Below are 20,224 nucleotides of genomic sequence, written 5' to 3'. Positions count from 1 at the left end.
CTGGAATATTTAATCAGATTACATGATCATTTACAACTGGGTGTAGCACAAATGTACCATACTCAATATACCTTAAAAGAATTTATTATTCCCTCAAATCCATTTTTACTTCTGTAATCTTACTGTCTAGAAATAATCTAATCTCCAAAACAAGACACACTTGAGAACAAAAGGGGTCACTAAATACTACATGTAGACTTGGGACAATACATGTAAACTTGGATGTTTCAGGAAAACTGGGAGGGATGATCACACTCATTGTAAATAATGTAATCATCATTTAGTCATGTAGCAAACAAAAGCAGTTGTCTTATTTGACATACCATTTTCCTTCTACTAAAATAAGCTTGAAGGACTTGATTTTACTTTTTCTTCCCCTTTTTATTATCCCTAGGTGAAACTCTCATCATTCCTCACCCAAACAGGAATTTCTGCCCGTGACCCACCCAGTAACCTCTGCCAAAGTGATCTGAAAAGTGCGAAGTACAATTGATAATGTTGCTGTCCTAGTTAAGACAAAATTAAATATATAAAAAAGTCTTGCCAACCCCAGGATAATGTTCAAACTTGTAAGTCTTTTATGCAAGATTCTTTGTGAACTCATATCCTCTGAAACACTCCATATTCTTGCTCACACAGTTTTCTCTCGATACATCATGCTTTTTTGTGCCTTCCTGATTTCAAATTTCTAATTTCATTTACACAGGGTAGTCCCTAATACACACATGCACACACACACACACACGCACACGCACATACACAATGAATTCATATTTATCTTTTAAATTATTGCCTAAGATTAGAGACTAGTTTTTATTCTGAGTACACATTCTCTGAGACCAAATTCTACCCTTTGGGGAAAGACTTCTACCATATGATTCTAGTGACAGATCCTAATTATAGATTTACATCTCCTGATCATTGTTGATTTGTTCAGGGATAGAGCTGTAGTCCAAGCCATGCCAAATAGTCCATCTTCATGATTTTGTTGATTTGTCTGAGTAAAGACAGTCAGTCCCTTTTTGATGAGTAAGCTATGCTACATGAGGCATGGGAGTGTCAGAAGCTAAGTTCACAAGAAGAAGCAATTTGGAAGCTGCATCCAACAATATAGAAAGAGACTGTGTTAGATAAAGCAGGAACCTTGCAAGTGTTCAAGGGAATTCCCAGTTCTATTTGTCCATGAGGTCCGTGCTTTACAAGAAATTATGAAAATTTAAATAAAATCCACTTTAATGTTTATTTTTTCTTTTATTAATATCATTGAATTTTTCTCAATTGCAAGAAAGAGTCAAGATGAAATGCCAAGATGAGAATAGCTTTTTCTAATCGATGATTTCATAGATGGTGGAGTTGTATCATACAAACTGTACTTAGGCAAAATCATCCAGTATGCTAATTAAGATACTAAAAAGAATTAAAATTTAAAATAATGTGGGCATTCTGCTCAATGAACACAGGTCTTAATGTGTGTGTAAAATCCTATTCTCTCATTTTCATTTCCTATGATGACCCCAAGAGTGGAAGTATCTTTTTTTTTGCTGAGTGTGAGCCTTACTTTTTCATATATGATATAATTTTACAATTAAAAACAGCCTCCAAATGCATATCTTTATCTTGGCTTCTAAATATTATTCACCAACAAATAGAACCAGGGCTTCCTGGAAAAGTGGTTAATTTCAGCACAAGTCAGGGAAAATACATGAACACAGTTCCAGAAAATAAGGAAGTGGTCAAAGAAAGATGAGTGCCAAAAAACACAAGAACCAACCTAATGATCCAACTGGAACACTCTGAGTATCAAAATAAATAATGCTAATATTGGGATTAGCCTGTAGATTCAAAGTATTATGCAAAGTCCATACTCAATTAAGAGACAGGGGACAGCTCTTCTTTAGAACAGAATTCCAATTAATAAATGTGTAAGGAAAGAGGCAAATAAAATCAACATTAAGTAAATATCACAGTAATAATTTCTGCCAATGGGATCTATTGGTGGATGCCAAAGCTAACTGGTTAATATTTGAGGAGAAATGGGATTTGCATCATTTCAAAGTATCTCCCCCAAAATATTTATTAAGTAAAAAGTGATAGATAGTAATGTTATAGTAGAAGGAGCCCACAGAATACATCATAACCAAGTAATCAATGGTAATATGATCAGTAAAAAACATATCATTACTATGAACACCATGATATCATGCACTCAGAAAAACACATCATTCTTGCAGTAAAATGGCCAAAAAAGCATAACCACAGTCCAGTAAGAAAAAAACTGAGAGAATTTGAAAACACCCATACTTCAAAAGTGTCAAGATCCTAAAAGACAAGGAAAGGCTGAAGAAATGTTGAAAGATTGTTGGAAACTAAGAAGAAATAACATTCAAATTCAATGCCGGATCGTGGATGAGAGGGTGAGATCCTAGAACAGAGAAGTATACTTAATAAACCATGGCAGTTAAGCTAGTGATATATTGACAGAAATAGACTAAGGGGACAGAACAGAGTGTCCACACAATGACCAGTGCATATGTGGAACTCAAAATAATCCAGAATTAGTGGGTCAAATGAATGATAATAAGTTGGAAAAAAATTATCTATGTGAAAAAAGATGAGAATATTTCCATACTCTGTCTAGGTACAGGAATATCCATCCATAGTAACACTATTCACAATGACAAAAACCTTGGGGTGCTTGGGAAGGGAAGGGAAGGGAAGGGAAAGGAGAAAGGAAAACAAGAGCAAAAACCTAGAATAAACCTAAATGGGGTAATGACAAAACGATGATAAGTTGACACACACACATGATTATTATAAAGTAGGCAAAACAAATCAATTAGAACAACATATTGTGATATGAATAGATGTTAGCATTAATACAAGTGACAAATAAGTCTTAAAAATACATAAAGCATGATTTTTATATAAGTTCTAAAAATTAAATTCAAAATTATGCTCTATAGGAATATATATATATAGGTGCAATAAAATTACACTATAAAGAAAAAAGGAGATAGTGAATATAAGATTCAGGATTGTGATTATTCCAGATGAATTAGAAAAAATCTTCTGCTAGTTATATGGCATTCACAACATCATATTTCCCTGTCTCATTTTTTGATATTCCATATTTAATCCAGCAGTCCTTTCTGAATCCTTTTACTAATTCATCTAACTTGTTAAGCAACATGAAAATCTTTTTACTTAACTGGTGAGTTAAGCTCGATTGCACTTATTAATATGATTGAAATGTTTGCTTTAGCTAACCACCTTATACAGTATTTCTTTATGTGGTTTATTTACTCAATCTTTATATTTATAGTTAGGAAATTTTTATTTTAAAACTTACTTTTGCATTAATAACTCTATCAGTCAATGATCTTTTCTGTTTTTCTTTCATTATGCAGACTGGTACTCTACTACAGGCAAGAAGGAAATTAGCAACTGGCCATTTTTTTCCCCTCCCCTCCTTTTCCCACAGCATCTGATATATAATAAATTTTACTCTCAATAACCTTACGCAACCAAAAAGTTTATACTACCAGTCATGTGATCCCCTCACCTTATTCTTTTTTTTTTTTTTTAAATTTTCTTTTTTAACATTTTTTATTTATTTCTAGGAGAGAGAGAGAGAGAGAGACAGCGTGAGCAGGGGAGGGTCAGAGAGAGAGGGAGTCACAGACTGAAACAGGCTCCAGGCTCTGAGCTGGCAGTCAGCACAGAGCCCGACGCGGGGCTTGAACCCACGAACCGTGAGATCATGACCCAAGCGAAAGTCGGACGCTTAACCGACTAAGCCACCCAGGCGCCCCTCCCCTCACCTTATTCTTATCTTTTATGGTTATATTCTTTCTACATTACCAGAGCATGGAGGTATGACATACTTTACTCTCCTTTATAACTATTAATATTAAGCACTTATCTTGTTTTTATAACCATTATTTAGTTTGGTTCAGATGGAAGATATATTTTTTATGTTCTTCACCAGTACTTATGTTAATGTCTATTCTATTATTTGGCAATTTAATCCAATTCTTTAATGGATTGTTCAGGAAGTGTGTATGGAAATAATATTTCCTGAGAAAGTGATCATGTAAATAACATTAAATACTTGTATAAGTGAACAGTCTTTTTATTTGAAAGTCAGTTGGTTGGATATAAAATCAATGACTCACATTTTCTTTCCTGGAGTATTAAATGTATCATTTCATTGTCCTCTGGCAAAAGATTATTATTATTATTGAAATATTCAATAATAATTTGACTTTCCACACTTATAAGTGACTTTTCCTAGATACCCAAAGGATATTTTTCTTTTATATAATCTATCAGTTTTATCAGACTGTGTTTACTGTTCTTTGTACATTTTCCCAGATATATAGTATGCTATCTAAGTATTTCATTCTGAGATTATTTTTATGAGAAAATTTTAAATCTGAAAATTTCAGGAATTTGTTTTCAATGTGCATTTAAATTTTAAATTTTCATAATTTTTCTTTGCTAATGACTTCATTTATTTCTTTGAGGATACCTAAATGAGCTAATTTTTGCTCATTGTAAATTTACCCCACAAGTAATGTTGGATAGTTAATTGCTACCAAATCTGACTTCTTTTCCCACCTTTCTACTGAAACTTTTTGCAAAGCTCCCTAATGACTTTCTCTCCCCAATTTCTAATGACTTCTTTTGAATTATCATTTCACATTGTTTCATCCCTAATGAATTTATTTCTGTTGACTACTTTTTTCTCAGGCAACTGTTTTAATTTGGCTTTTTTGATTGTTCTTCCTTATTTTTCTATATTTTTCTATTATACTTTTTACTGTCTTTCTCGAGTTCTTAAATAATTGACTCCCTAGGGTTCAGTCTTTATTCATTTTTTCTTCTGTTATCTCTTACTGGGATTTTGTCTGTTCCTAAGTCTTTAACTGGATTCTCTCCGTTGAAGATTTTCTAACTTTTATTTCATGCTCCAACATGTGTCTTCAACTGCTTACTGAGTACTGGTGTTCTGATAATACCTCAAACCTAATGTGTTCAGAATGAATCTCATTATTTTCCTCAAATTCCAAACCTGTTTTCCTTATTCTATTTGCATTAAATTTTGCAATTATTTTATGAATTGTCATTTGGCTCCACTTTCAACTTTTATTCACATCAGTTGCTTTCAGTGTTTCCTTTAAAAATGCTTCCTAAGGGCGCCTGGGTGGCTCAGACAGGTAAGTGTCCAACTTTGGCATAGGTCATGATCTCACAGTTCGTGGGTACGAGCCCCGTGTCAGGCTCTGTGCTGACTGCTTGCTTGGAGCCTGGAGCCTGCTTCAGATTCTTTGTCTCCTTCTCTCTGCCCCTCCCCCACTCACACTCTGTCTCACTCTGTCTCTCAAAAATAAACAAATGTAAAAAAAGTTTTTTAATAAATAAATAAACAAAAATAAAAATGCTTCCTATACGCATTTATTAAAATCTATACCAACAGGGTGTCTGGGTGGCTTATTCAGTTAAGTGTCCAACTCTTAACTTCAGCTCAGGTCATAATCTCACAGTTGTGAGATGGAGCCCTGAGTTGGGTGGGCTTGAGATTCCCCTTCCCTCTCCCCTTGTCACATGCACCATTTCTCTCGCTCTCTCTCAAAACAAAAAAAAAATCGATATAACTGCTGCCTTTAAATAAGGCTCTTTTCATATTTTCAGCCTCCTAAGTACTGTCCCTGCTTTACTTGTCTATGTCTTCCAAACTGAATAGTCTCCACCAGATCTCCAGAACAGCATACAATTCTCCTTTAAAATACTTGATAGCTCCTTATTGCATATAGCAGTGATTATCAACTGATTTTTCATTATTTTAGAAATGGCTCTTTATTATTTTCTCTGCAATGAAGTCCATAGATAAAAAGAGAGTTTCTCTGACAAAAGCAGGAACAAGAGTGTGAGAGGGTGGAGGGCCCAGAGTTTTGCCCACTAACTCTTCTTAGTCCGTATATCCTGGGACACCTCTGATGAATCATAAGAATTTGAGATAAAGGGATTGAAAAATGCTGGTCAAAAACCTCCAACTTTGTAGCATATTGTTAAAGTCCATCCATAAACTGGTTTAACTACTTCTTTCCTATTCTCATATCATTTACCCTAAACTTTTGCAATCTCAACCTACTCACAGTTCACTGTATATACAATGCATTTTCACAACTATTTTATTATGTATTACCCACTTCCTTTTTCCCTTTCTGTGCTTAATAACTTAAATTTATCCTTCAAAGACCAATGCATAAAATATCTCCTTACCTTTGATTCCATCCCTCAAGACAAAACTAATTCTCCTTGTATGTACTAATTCCTGAAAGCACTTTGCATAAATGTTTCCTACAGTACTGATCATACTGTACAATCATGTATGTGTATGCATGTCCCTCTAAAAGACTAAATTATTCTAATATTGGGTCTATGTCTTAGTCTTACTTATGTTCCCGATACAGCTTCCAGAATTCAGCACTATTTAATAAACATGAGCATTAGAACTGAAAATGAGAGTGTAGAATAAAATTTTAAACCATTATTAAGTCTTCACAGTTTATAATATCTTGCACCAAATCTAAGTTTCTATCCTATTTCATAGTTTCTCCTATCCAGCCTCAGTGCTCATCTTACATACCCGAGGGTCCCTTTCATCTTTATTTTGGAGACATATTGTATTTTCCAAAGATGGCTACAGCAGCAGTATCCTTCATCCTATATATTCTTTTAGACCAAAGTTGACAAACTATAGACTATGAAACAAATCAGCCTAGATTTATACTGTCATGTTGGAGTTTTGTTGTTTTTTTTTAACTCTGCATGAGCTAAGACTGTTTTTTTACGTTTTTAATTATACAATAATGAAGACTGTTGTATGTGGCCTGCAAAGTCTAAAATATTTACTATTTGGCCTTTTGCAGAAAGTTTGGCAAACTCTGCTCTAGAAACGTGACTCCTCCTTTGAGGATGAGTTTAATTTCTTTCCTCAATCTGGGTAGATTTATGGCTTCCTCACAACAATAGAAGGAGATGGATGGGATACTGCATGATCCCCAAGGCTAAGTAAGAAAAAACTATGCATTGCTTACCTTACTCACTGCAACGCTCTTGCTGCAGTCCTGAGGTTGCCACTTTGAGAGAAAGCCCAAACTCCCCACACGTGGAGAATCCTTGTGACTATGGGAACAGAGAGAAGTGCCCGACCAGCTCCAAACCATTCCAGTTTAGCTACAGCCACAGCCTGCTTACAACTGCATGAGAGACTCAAACAAGAATCTTTCATCCAAGCTCTCCCAAAATTTCTAATCCACAGAATTCTCACTACTTCTGACAAAATGTAAGATGGTTGAGATGGGCTAACAGGAAACTGTTGGGGCACCTGAGGAGCTCAGTCAGTTAAGCGTCTGACTCTTGGCTTCAGCTCAGGTCCTGACCTCACAGTTTCATGAGTTCAAGTCCCATGTCGGCCTCTGAGCTCAGAGTGCAGAGTCTGCTTGGATTCTCCCTCTCTCTCTCTGCCCTTCCCCCACTTGTGCTATCTCTGTCTTAAGATAAATAAATAAAGTTTAAAAATAGGAGAAACTGTTAAATATAAAGGAAACAGAATTTACTGGATTAAAAAATAGAATTGTTTCTCATCCTTAGACAATCTTGACAATGATTCTCACACTAAGAAAGGGCCTTAGGCCAAAGATCAAATCCTTGGTGGAAATCGAAGATTTTTTTAAGGTCCCAAAAAGATATAAGGCTGTTACTTGAAGAGCTTTTCAGAAACATGGTCCTCTAAAGATTACAAGGGAATGAGATGGATTCTCTTTATTAAACAACAGAACTTCTAAGAATTTTGTCTTAGAAGCAACAGCATTTTCTGCTGTTGTCAATGCAGAGCCCACTTCTGATCCTTTGTCCCCTCTCTTTGCTCTCCCCAACCTGTTCTAGTTCTCTAAAAAATAAAAATAAAACTTAAAAAAAAAAAAAAAAAGATCTCAGATAGTGGAGCCAAGAATGCAGAGTACAGCTCTAAAGAGTAATAATCATTCTTAATCAAGAAAATGGGTATTAGGATTGACAGGGACCAGTGACTGCTGGGAACCTCCCATCTCCCTTTGTTTTAAGTAAGAGTGTCTATATTGGTTGTCTTGTGCCTACCCTACCATTGTAGGCTGGGTGTGTGGAGAGGCCATAATTCATCTTGTTAGTTCACTGGTTTTTAAAATTTTTTTTAATTTAACAAAAAATGGCATTCATGGCACTATAGTCAAGGAACTATACCTGAAAAGCCTCAACCACATATCAAACTAACATACATCTAAGTGTGAGCCTTATCCCATAATATGATGAGAACATGGGGCGTTAAAAGATGAATATATTTTGCAAATAAATAATATTTTCTGTGGCCAGAGGACAAATAGTGGTATCAGAGGCATATTACATATTTTAAAGATGAACACACAAGTATTTCCTATCCTATGTTTTTCTTTTTTTTTCACTTTTATTGAGGAATAATTGACAAATAAAATTGTAATGCATTTAATATGCACAACGCGATGATTTGATATGTGCATCCATTATGTAAGAATTCTTACAATCAAGTTAAGTAACACATCTACACATCACATAATTAGTTTTGTTTTGTTTTTTGAGTTTTTTATTTGTGAGAGTGCTCAAGATCTAGTCTCTTAAGCAATTTCAATTATACAAGACAGCATTATTAATTATAGCTGCCATGCAATCCATTAGATTGTCAGACCTTATTTATCTTGTAACTGAAAGTTTGTAATTTTTTACCAACCTCTATTCCCCCATCCTTCATCTCCTTGGCAACTACCATGTGTTTTTTTAGAAATTTGGAACTCTAACCACTCATTATGAAGTAGTCTAGGAACTCTTTCTTTTATGCTGTGTGGGCTATTGTGTTTGCCTCAACCATTGGAGGATGGTGCATGTGATGCTACATGACTTCCAAGGCTAGACCATAAAAATGCCTTATATATTTGCCTTGTCTTGAAATCTTCACTCTTGGATCACAACCACCAAAAAGACCTCTGGCCAACAGCCCCAACTGAGTTCCCAGAAGACCATATGAACTTACATTCTAACCATGGGAATGAGCCATACCAAAAGTGAGTCTACTTCCGTTAAAACCTCATGGAGCCAAACAAAAGCAAGCTACCCCCAGAAAAGCCCTATCCAGATTGCAAAATACTAAGCAAAATAAATTACTGTTGTGGTTTTAAGGCACAATTAATTTGGAATGTCAATTTTGGAGGGATTTTTTTGGTTTTTGTTTTGTTTTTCTTCTTTGGAAGTGACAAGTCTTTATTCACTCACTAAGATCACATAAGCAAGAGACAGAAAATAGGGGCACCTGAGTGTCTCAGTCAGTTAAGCATCCACTCTTGACTTTGGCTCAGATCATGATCTCACAGTTCGTGACTTTGAGCCCCTCATTAAACTCTGCACTGACAGTGCAGAGCCAACTTGAGATTCTGACTCCTTCCCTCTCTGCCCCTACCCTGCTTGCTATCTCTCTTTCAATAAATAAGAATAAACTTTTTTTAAAAAGTTTAAAAAGAATGAAATCTTGACATTTGCAGCAAAATAGATAGAGCTAGAGAGTACAATGCTAAGTGAAATATGTCAGAGAAAGACAAATACCATATGAACTCACTCATATGTGAAATTTAAGAAACAAAACAAATAAGCAAAGGGGAAAAAGAGAATGAGAGAGAGAATGCAAGAAACAGACTCTTAATTATTGAGAACAAACTGATGGTAACCAGAGGAAAGGTGGGTGAAGGGGTGGGTGAAACAGGTGATCAAAATAAAAGACTACACTTACCATGATGGGGAAAAAAAAAACTTTCCATTATACTATATGAACTCTCAAATAATTTAAGTATGATCTATTAATGTCAGCCTGTATCACAATTAAGAATTTGCATGTGATTGTTTTCTTTTTCACAAAATGAAATATGAATATGTAAATAGGGTTGCAAGGCTAATATTTACTTGAATTATTATAAATGTCATATTTCTTGAAATTGCATATAGAATGAGTACTAAGTATATCCTCTAAATGCTTCCTTTGTCATTAAAAATCCATCATTTTTTTGTCTACAAAAAAAGTAAAAGAAAAGAAATTGGGATAATGGAATAAGTTGTTTGGTCCAGTGTTATTTAGCTTAATTTTTTTTTCACTTGATGTTAATTCCTATAAATGTGGGAAGGTAACTACCATAAGATGATAACTTTTAGTTTATATATTTAACAATGGAGGTAAGCATCCTCTATCCATCTGTGTCATCACAACTAAAATATTATCTATGTGTTGTTTTAAATATCCATGTTAAAATGTAATGGCTAAAATATGGAGTGAAGAAAACCAAACAGAATAAAAAGACATGCTGTATGATTCCATGTTTATAAAGTTCTCGAACAAGCAAAAATATTTTCTGCTGCTGTGACACAAGATGGTGGTTGGCCTTGGGAAAGTGTAGTGACTGAAAGGAGACTGGGTGGCTGGTAATCTGTTTCTTCATCTGACTGATGGTTACACGATTGAGCACTTTTGAAAATTCACTGGGTTACAGTCATATGATTTGTAAGCTCTGGTTAACATTATACTTCCATTTCAAAAGTATCTATTTTTAGGCATCAGTTATCTCTAGATATATATATCAATGTTAAGTGACATATGCCTCTGTATCAAGATGTAAAGAAATTGAAGAATATGAAAAGGTTAGAAAGACAAGGGACCTAAAAGACCATGTACTGCAATCATAATTTTATATTAATGAAGCATTTGAAATCTCAAGATGGTAAACATCACAGACAAAGTCATGGAGCAATTTAGAAGCTGCATTAAGTGGTTCAATGACTCTTCACTTAGCATTCTTTTCCCCATGCCTGGTTATTTACGGTCATTAATAAAAACATGTTGCCTGTGCTTGAATGTACTACATTATGAAAATAATCTATGAAGATTAATGTCTATTTATTTTCCACAATGTTTAGGTTCAGAGCATTCTTATAACTTATATTTATGCTTCTAGTTCTTATGAAAACAGTTTGGGTCTCTTTTATTCTCCACTGATTCCGCAAGTTTCTTGTCGCTTTGACTTCAGAAGACCCTTTTGATCTTCGGGACCTTCTAAATATCTATACTTGAGAGATCCTCTAACTCTGCTGAAAAGTCATTCTCTGGGTTGTTTCCCATTAAAGGGGTGTAAAAGCTTACATTTCAGCCTGTTCCCTCTCTGCAGGCATCGAGTCTTTATGAGGTATTTTTCCTAGCACATCAGTCAGGACTACACCAAACTGCATCCCACTGGGTACAAAGAATATTCTTAAGTTTCAGGACAGAAGTATCTTTTGCAGTGACTCCTCTGTCCTTCTTCTCATTTCTAGGTCACTTTCAACTTACTCTTTACAATACATGGAGATTAATCAGTCAGCTCCTTTAATGACCATACACTGTTAATCAAAACAGCTCCAGCATGCTTCAGCTCTGTAGCAGTCTGCTAGCCGCTCACTTTTTCTTTCTACCCAGTGTCATTTCTTATCATCAAGGGGCTAATTAGCATATTATGATGTTTTGATATTAGAAAAAGAAAGTTTAATTTTTATATCTTTATGATATTGTTTTTCTAACTAAAAGTAACATACCAAGTTAAAAAATTTGGAAAATATTGGAAATTATAATAACAATATCAAAATAACAATCAAATAATAGCTAATATTTATATATGGTCTGTGCTAATTTATTGACACATAATAATACCTACACATTTATATCTTACCTAATTCCACAGTATCCCAGTGTGGTAGATACAGATAAAATTAAAGGAAGACAAGTTAAATTGCCGACTTCAAAATCACATGGCTAGCAAATGGCTGAGCAGGGAATTGAATCTAGATCTTCTGAATACAGAGCCCCAAACCTCTTAAGTCTACTGTTTAAAAATAACCAATATTTACATTATAGTGTTCATTTTCCCTCAGGTAATTAATACATAAAACTCTAAAAATACTTTTCTATATAATTGGGATCATTCTATACATACAAGTTTGTACCCTGGTGTTATTACTTAGCATTAAATTTATAACAATTTTCTCATTTTATTAAAGCTTAAAATATTTGAAATCTATATTTTCTGGGTAATACAGCATTAGACCTTTTTTAAATATCAGTGTTTAATAACTATTCATTTCTCATACATTATATGAAGTTTGCTGCTCAGTTGTGCTTCTGCTGTGCTTTGCTTTTGGATGAGCTAAACTTGGCTTTATATGCCATCTCAATCCACATGGCAAACTGAAGGAAGAGCTTCTATCTGCGAAAGTGCTCATGGGAAGCACCCCAGTCAAGTCCTTCAGTTGTCATTAATTCTGTGTCCAGATGTGTCAAAAGTCACAACTATTCATATCAAATTGGCTTAAGCATGCCACATGGCCATGCCCAAAGTAAGTGGTACCAGAAAGCATAGCCAACATGGGAAGGAAATGAATGACAGTAAACCAACAATACAATCTGGATTTATTTCCGTACATCAGGCAAACTATATTTATTTCTTCCCCAAAGCACTCAATTGTCTTTTTTAGAAGTAAAACTAGGCTCAAAGCCCAAGACCTTGTGATCCAAATTACGTTGAAAACTTCTCTTGAAGTAAAGAGCTCTCAACGAGGAAGACAAGTTGTCTGTTCCCCTACATACCCAAAATACAGTGAGGAAACAGGGACAGGATAATCACAATGAATATTTCCATAAAAATAGGAAAAATATTCACAGTAATCACTGATTCTTAGAAATTCTGAAATCCCACTGGACAAATGTGAGGTCATCCCAACCTAGGAAATGCCTCTTGAATAGACCCCAGTTCTGTCCTATAGAGTTGACAACTCTATCCATTGTGCTTCAGGGTATTTGGCTGTCTTTGGGGATAATCTCTTTGACCATAGCTCAAGAAGACTTTGGGGTAGGCCCTCCTTGTCATTGAAAAAATTTTCCTACCTATAGAGATTTAAGGCACTAAGGGAAATTTTACATCTAGAAAATTTACAGTCTTTTAATGAAGATACATGGGACATTGGCAGTACATCTCTCTCAAAAAGTTCACTAGTTTCTGTCTCTCTGTCAGCTCTTTTGGAGCCAAACCCATGATTCTTCCTGGGATACACCTCTCTCAGTCTCTCTCTTCACTTAATTTAGATTCTTTCAGTTCATCAGGCTTCCACCAGACCACAATAGTGCGTTCTCATCTTTAAGATATTTTGTCCAAATGAAAGGATTTCAAGGGCCACTTAACAGACTCAGACTTAAGGAAGGTTTTGACATTTATGCCTTTGACTTAGTCTTTGTCCAAAGGCTATGTTTCTATGACCACGCCCTTAATTTGGTTTTTTATCTTTAGGTTTGACCTTAATTTAAGAATTATGGAGATGAAGAATAAATGCATTTTCAACCCTGCAAGTCTCTAAGTGTATTCTCCCTTGGAAACTTTTTTTTTTTCCATTCAAAGCTCATTTCTTTCTAAATGGAGCGAATAATGATCCAACTCAGGCTGCCATTACTTTGCTCAAAACCGTTTTACCTAAAGCTTAGAGGTATATATTCTGCCTTCCAAGTGGTCATTTTATCAAATATTTCACAAGAAATGCTGTGGTCTCCCCTTTTCCAGCCTTTTATAATAGTGCCTTCCCTCCACTCCTATAGCCAATGCCACATATTTTGTTATTTTGTTTTGGCAGCACCTCAGTGATATCAAATTCCATATTCAGTTTTCTCTAGGTTAAGCTGAGGGGAGGGGAACTCTCAAAATATTAAAGGCTCAAAATAACAAATGATTATTTCTTATTAGCACCAAATGACAGTTGCTGGGAGCCTAAGATTCCTCTGGGCTCTCCCGGAGGGAGGAAGTAGAACAAGGGTTTCAGGTTGTGCCTGAAGTGAGACATTTTCCTAGGCTTTTAATACATGTTATTGAAAAATCCTGTTTGCTAAGGACTGAAAAAGCCAGTTTGGGCTACATTTTCTGTGATTTCTTTGGATCTTTGTCCTAAGAGCATGGCAGACAGTAAAGGATTTCCTTTAGGGGTGCCTGGATGGCTCAGTCAGTAAAGCATCCAATTCTTGGTTTAGGCTCATGGCATCTCGAGCCCTACATCAGGAGCCTGCTTGGGATTCTTTTTCTCACTCTCTCTCTCTCTGGTCATTTCCCACTTATGTGCTCTCTTCCTCTCTCTCACTCTCTCTCTCTCAAAAATAGAGATAACATATGAATTATAATTTGAAACAATTGCCCTGCCGGCAATAGGGAGAATGAATGGGAAAGAGTCCAAAAAGGATGGGGAGAGATCAGTTTCTAGGCCAATGGAGGAATCTAAATGACAGAAGATGATAGCTTGGAATAAAGTGGTGGTACTGAAAGAGATATGCTCCAATTTAAAATAGTTAACAGATGATTCATGAACTATAGTGAATTCTATATGTGACTGAGGAAAACGGAAATGTTTGACTATATATATATACATATATATATGATACATATATATTATATATTATATATTATATATAAATATAATATAAATATATATAATTATATATGTATATACATATATACATATATACATATATATACACACATATATATACACACATATATATATACACACACATATACATACACACATATATATATACACACATATATATACACATATATATATACACACATATATACACATATATATACATATATACACACATATATATACACATATATACACACATATATATATACACACATATATATACACATATATATACACATATATACATATATATATACACATATATATACATATATATATACACATATATATATACACATATATATATGTCAAAGAAGCAGGATTGCTGTTTTGTTTTGTTTTGCAACCGAATGCATGGCAGGATCAGTTAGTGTGATAGGAGACATTGAAACAGAGCTGTTTTCATTAGAAGATAATTATTTCTTCAACATCCTGAATATTACATGCCCTTGAAATATCCAGATGGAGATGTTAGGTACACAGTTGTATATGTGAAATGGAGAAAACAGATTTTGGTTAGAAATATAAATTTATGGGCCATTAAGTTAAATTTGGACATAGATAAATTCTTAAAGGCACATAACCTGTTTTGTGAGCATTTTAGAATATTTTGTTTTAATAATGAAAATATCATAGTTGTTACCTGTTTCATAGAGAGACAGAACTTTTCTTTCCCCAAGAAATTTGTAAGCTCTTGAGAGACAGGAAATTTACCACTAGTGCCCAGTAGAGCAGCCTGTACTGGGTAAGAGATTAATAAAATTTACTTAGTAAAAGAGGATTACAAATGCTGTCATCTCTCTAGCATTGTTTTGAAAATTCTGTTTAATGTTTATTTTTGAGAGACAGAGACAGAGCATGAGTGGGAGAAGGGCAGAGAGAGAGGGAGACAGAATCTGAAGCAGGTTCCAGGCTCTGAGCTGTCAGCACAGTACCTGACGTGGTGCTTGAACTCAGGAGCAGTGAGATCATGACCTGAGCTGAAGTCAGATGCTTAACTGACTGAGCCACCCAGGTGTCCCTCATCTCTCTAGCATTTTAACTTGTTATTCCTTTTCTTTTCTTATGATTTCAAATGTGGCTCTGTTCCATCTCTCACCCATACATGTGCCTACCCATTGTGGTGCGCCTGTTTCCTATCCATTTAGTCACATATAAAAGACCATTGTTGCAGACGAAATGACACAAAGACAAGACACACACAAAAGACAGACACAGACACAACTCCGGCCGGAGGAACAATTCTACGCAAGCCCCCCTTGCGGTTTATTTTATACCCCGGTAACTGGATACAAACTGAAATCTACAAGATGCATTCCTTTACCAAATAAGGGCAAGAAGCCAAACACATTTCAAGGACAGGGGGGAGCAAAGGGAGGAAGCGACCACAACATGTTTACTAAGAGGCCTGCTCACAATTCCAGCCTCCTCCTTATTTCTAAGGAGGGCATGTTCCCTCGTGTGCGATCGGATCATTAACCTTGGATATTGTGTCCAGACCCCTTGGCAGAACATCCTGTTTGCAGGCATGATCTACCTAGGCAGAGAATCCCGTGTGCAGGCACATCTCCGCGTCCCTAACCACGCTTTCTTGTGGTCACTGTCAGGCTCCCACAGACCATTTACAAACAACTCTGCCCTCACTTCTGTCTACATGTAAAGACCAAGAGTGTATTTGCCTAAATATTTTCTACAGAATTTTTATTTTCTGTGTTTATATTAAAGTCAAATAATAGAGAAGTGGGAGATGGGGAAGAGTCTATCTGATGAATTTCGATACAGAGGGTTTTGTTTTTGTTTTTACTGTTTCATCCTTCCAGCCTACAGTGCAGAAAGGAAAGTATTAAGGATGGATTATAGATGTGCAAAGCCTGAGCAGTTCTGTGGGGGGCTGTATTTCAATTTTCATGAATACTTCAAAAGAACTAGAGGAATATTAAGATGTGTGATCACTGACCCACTTAAAGATTTTCCACAAATAGTCTGTTCCGTTTATGTAGCCGAAGCGGCTGCTAGATGAGTAATATAAAAGTGGATTTAACTCAGAGAGTAACAGGAACCTCTTAGCTTATCGTTTACTGCCACAGCTGCAGTATGAACCAACGCATTCAGGGCCTCTCCCCCATGGATACAGAGAAGTCCAAAAGCAGCTAGCCAAGCGGATAAGAGTTATGTTAAACTGGCCTCAGCTGTAGGTCCCTTTCTGCATATCTTCCCATAGCAGAATGGCACTTCCCAGCCAAAACAGGCACAATCATTTGTCACGCAAACGATACATTTCTGAATGCCAGAGAGTGGAAAGACAATGACACCTGGAACCACAACATACAGAACGCCTGTTATAAAATGAGATCATGTTGGAAAACATACAGGTGTTGATCTCCAACAGCTTTATTCAAGGACATAAAACGTTTGGGCATAGAGCCACAGGTACTTTCTGTAGCCTTTTCCTTTCTCTTTTTTTTTAAAAAAAAAAAACTATCTAGTGGCATATTAGGCTGGGGTGGATTGCATTTTCAGGGCTTTATAGCCTTATAAATCTACTTTGTAGAAGAAGAAATTGTAATAGAATGGAATTTTGACCATGCAAATATTGTAGAAAAATGGTATTTACAGAATGACTAATTTATTCACTTTCATGCTGTTAAAATAAATTCTCCTATGGTCAATTCAATTGCAGTGACCTCGACACTTCTTTGAGAGATTTGGAGAAAAAAATATCCTAATTCTAAATAAATTAGCTTATTCTCTGTAAATAGTATTTCTTCATTCCTCACCAATCTATGGTGTATGTATGAGTCCACTTTAAACATTAAGCAAGTTCTTTCACCTCCTGCCAGTTCCTCAGAAATCCTTCAAGCCATGCTGATCCCCAAATTTATACCTCTCAGATGGAATGTTCCAGTGTCTCTGAACATTCTGCAAGGCACCAAGCACATTCCCCTGTCTTCTCCCTAATGGAGTTTCCAGGGGTGTGGGTGCTCATCCATGAGCACTATCATCAGTCCAGCTATTCAGCAGAATATCTTTCCTTTTGGGGCCCCCTGGAGCCTTTAGAGTGCTAAAGCTTCATGTTGGTCCATCTCATGTCAGGTATAGAAGGTATATCAGAGATCTGAGATGAAATGGACCAACATGAAGCTTTAGCACTCTAAAGGTCAGGACAGAGATGAGTGATGTTGAGAAGAATATGATTCCCTTTGGTATTGCTTCTTTATAGGGTCCCAGATGTATTTCAGAGCCAAGTAAAACCTCTTTTTAAGTTTTTACTTACAGTCCTTTTCCTCCCTGGGATCCAGATATAGGTCCAAGATAACTTACATGAACTCTAATAGCCGCCAACAATCTTCTGAGGTCTTTGTCTGAGGTCTTCAATGATGTTATAAAGTTAAGATCTTCATCCCTGACTCCTTTATCCCTTAGGACAAAATCCTCTGTGAGATGCTCCTTAATCCCTTGAAAATAGGCTTTCTTTGGCCATCCTACCAGTTTGCCAATTCCATCTAAATTCCAACATTGATAAATGTTTTTCATAAGTCAACAGATATTTATTGAATCTCTAGACATTGCAAATAAGTTTTTAACTACTTACAAAAATTTATCACTAATTTTTATTTGTTAAAAATAATAGTGTCCTGCATGGCCATTAGAAACCCAATCCAGGGGCACCTGGGTGGCTCAGTCGATTAAGTGACCGACTTCGACTCAGGTCCTGATCTCATGGTTCGTGGGTTCGAGCCCTGCATCGGGCTCTGTGCTGACAGCTAGCTCAGAGCCTGGTGCCTGTCTTCGGATACTGTAACCTCCTCTTTCCCTGACCCTCTCCTGATCATGCTGTCTCTACCTCTCTCTCAAAAATAAATAAAACATTTTAAAAAATTAAAGAAAGAAGAAAAGAAACACAATTTAAAAAAGGAGAATTCGTTTAATTACTTTTTGGCAAAAAAATAGACAAAACAAAGAAATAATGAATTAATAATTGCTCCAAATGTTGTGCCTTAGCTCCCATGCCATTTTGCACGTGTGTACCAGAACATGTTGATGACATTTTCTGATGTTATCTGACGTCAAAGCTTCTCTTCACTCCCTTGCTCCCCCAGCTTTCCCTTCATCCAGGAATGGGGGACCACACAGAACATTCCGGTACTCTCTTAACAGATCCTCACCAATACATTCCACACCATCGCCTCTACCATAGATGCTGAGTGATAAACCTTGAGTGGCAGAACTTGGTTTCAAAATTTCTTTAAACATCCTTCATAGGTAGCCTTAAATTATCACTTCAGTATATGAAGGTACTTCACACCTACTGAACTGACTTTGGGAGGATCTGCTAAACTTTGAAGCCAAAAGGGAAAATTGTGTGCTACATGCTATTAGAGTCAGTTTTGTGAGCCTTTAGTTTGTTAGTATAACTCAGTTTAGGTTGCAGTCTCAGGGCTAAGCTAATGTGGGGTTAAGTTGAGCCTTCTTCTCATTGCGCATCACTGAGGATCTGCTGAGGAAAGAATAGAGATTGACTAAACTTCTCACTGACTTCTTTCTTATCCCTTCTCTCTGTTTTAACACTTCCATGGAATTTTTTTTAAATTTTGTTTATTTGCATATTTTGAAAGATAGAGACAACATGAGTGGGAAAGGGGAAGAGAGAGGAGGAGAGAGAGAATCCCAAGCAGGTTCCACATTACCAGAGCAGACCACAATATGGGGCTTGATTCTCCCAAAGTCTTAGATCAGACCAACCTGTGAGCAGAAACCAAGAGTCAGATGCTTGACCGACTGAGCCACCCAGGTGCCCCTCATTGAATAATATTTATGATGATATTCTCTCTCATCAAGCAAATTACGTTTCTACTTCTTAGGACCCCCCCCTTTTTTTTTGTCAATGATGAGAAATTGCATAGATATCAGTGCACAAGTAAAGGAAAAGATAGGAGAAGAAAAAAGCCAGAGATCCATGGCATTAAAATATAATGACCTAAAAGTAAACCCATGAACTAATTAAGCAGCCATTTAGTGTTTGTTATTCACCAGGTTTTTTGCTATTTTATTTTATTTTGAATTCTTTTCATGTGATCTTCCCTTTTCCAACTCATCATCTCACCATAAAACTATTATTGTAGATAAAAGCCTTCAAAACTATCTTGTCCAGATGCAGCATGGATATTCTGCATCAAAAGCCTTTAAATTTTTATTTAATATCTTTAAAACATTGTAACCCCACACCTTTCCCATTTGTAACTAGCCAAAAACTAAAACTAGGACACCAGGGAAAACAGCATTTCACAGATACCAGCAGGTATACAACAGATCAAAAATCAAGTTGCTTCTTAAAACAAAATGATTGCTGTGTGAAGACCTCTATTAAACCTGGCATAAAGAATAAATGTATGAAAATTATTCTCTTTACTAAAATATTTTCCAAAGTAGATCACAATGAAAATCATATCCCAGTGCTCCCTAATTAGAGTGCACACTGAGATAAAGCCTAGATATCTTGAAAAGTATTGTTCATAGCATGAAATCTTCTGTAAAGAAGAAGACACATCTCTAAAGCTTTAATTCATGTATTTAGGTTGGATAAACTTCCAAAAGAGCAAATAGTTATTCTTGGATT

Source organism: Hyaena hyaena, unplaced genomic scaffold (assembly GCF_003009895.1).
Source record: "Hyaena hyaena isolate Hyena2069 unplaced genomic scaffold, ASM300989v1 scaffold_651, whole genome shotgun sequence".
NCBI lineage: Eukaryota > Metazoa > Chordata > Mammalia > Carnivora > Hyaenidae > Hyaena > Hyaena hyaena.
The sequence above is the reverse complement of the archived record's forward strand: the minus strand, read 5'-3'. Positions refer to the sequence as shown.